This window comes from Triticum dicoccoides, chromosome 6B, assembly GCF_002162155.2.
Source record: "Triticum dicoccoides isolate Atlit2015 ecotype Zavitan chromosome 6B, WEW_v2.0, whole genome shotgun sequence".
NCBI lineage: Eukaryota > Viridiplantae > Streptophyta > Magnoliopsida > Poales > Poaceae > Triticum > Triticum dicoccoides.
In genome coordinates, this window is record NC_041391.1 from 678947505 (window position 1) to 678949026 (window position 1522).

The 1522-nt window shown below is 64.7% G+C and overlaps 1 pseudogene; it reads left to right on the forward strand.

Annotated features, from left to right (window-relative positions):
- The first annotated feature begins 1071 nt into the window (after positions 1-1071).
- On the forward strand, positions 1072-1210 carry LOC119327094 (annotated as a pseudogene).
- Positions 1211-1522: the final 312 nt, after the last annotated feature.

Consider the following 1522-nt stretch of genomic DNA (forward strand, 5'->3'; position numbering starts at 1 on the left):
TGCCCCTCACCCCGCCGCCGCCTCAGCCCCTGCCACCGCCGACTCCTCGGCCGCTGCCATCGCTGACGCCGTGTCGGCCCAAGCGCTCGCCTCCTCGTCGCCCTTCATGGCCTCCCGCCCCTGGCTACGGCCTGGCGGCAGCCGCCCGCGGCCTTCCCGATCGGGTCGAGCAGGACGGGCAACCTGCCCCCGCCTATCCCATCTGGCGGGTCCTCCTCGACCGTTGCCGCTGGGCCGCCGGCGTCCCGCGGCCCTGCACCTACGTATCGCGCCCCTGCCTCACCCCTCGGCGCCGCGCCTCCGTCGTCGCTCTATGGATCCCCTTGGTTCGGCGCCCCTGCCTCAACCTTCGGTGTCGCGCCTTCGTCATCGTCCGCCTGGCCGCTGCCCTACGGCGCGTCGCCTGGCTACGCTGGGGCGTCACATCCCCAGCCCTACGGGGTGCAGCCACCAGCGCTGCCTCACGGGGCTGCGCCCTCTGTGCCCCTCGGAGCTCCGGCGGGCTCGGGCATTGGCTCCGCCCCTGCAGGCGCCTACTCCGCATCACCATACGCTGGTGCACAACTGGCGCTCGCCCCCAACCCGGAGACGGACCCGATGATGGGCTGCTACGCGCCACCGGCACAGCCTCATGCGGATCACATGCCCGCACCAACGCCGTTTTACTTCTCACACCTCCTTCTGGTGAAGCTTACGCCGGATAATTATTTGTCCTGGCGGGCTCAGGTGCTACCTCTCCTTCGAAGCCGCTACCTGGAGGGGTATGTCGATGGCTCCATCCCGTGCCCGCCGCCGTATCATCCGGCGTACCATGTGTGGGTGGCTCAGGATCAGGCGATTCTCTCCGCTATCCAGTCATCGCTTACTCCGAGCGTGTCGTCGTTGGTCATCTTCGCCGCGACGACCCGAGATGCTTGGTCGGCACTTCACAGCAGCTTCGCCTCGCAGTCTACGGCGCGTGCTCATGCCATACGCACCGAGTTGGGGGAGACTAAACTTGATGGTCTCTCTATCACCGAGTACTTTAACAAGATGTCGGGTCTTGCGGACACATTGGCCTCGATTGGTCAGCCTCTTGGAGATGAGGAATTCAGCACCCACGTGCTCAATGGTCTTGATGATGATTATGACAATCTCGTCGAGAATATTCATGGTCGTGAGGCGCCACTTCCGCCACGAGAGCTATATGCACGTCTTCTTGGTCGTGAGCAGCGCATCAAAGCGCGTCGTGCCTCCCCAAGCTTCATATCTGCCAACGCCGCGACCTGCGGTAAGCCGTAGAAGCCGTCACCATCGCCTGGCGGGAAACCGGCGGCCTCGTCCTCGCAGGCCCGCGCTGCCCCGCCCTCCATCACTGGCGGCACTCGTTCAGTGGCCTGCTGCCCTTGCTGTGGTGCTCAGCAGGCTTGCCAGCTGTGTGGCCTTGAGCGTCACATCGCCTCCCGGTGCCATCGACGCTATAAGCAAGATTTCCTCAGCCTGGGTAATAATGGCAAGGGGAATGAAAAACAGACTGCTGCGG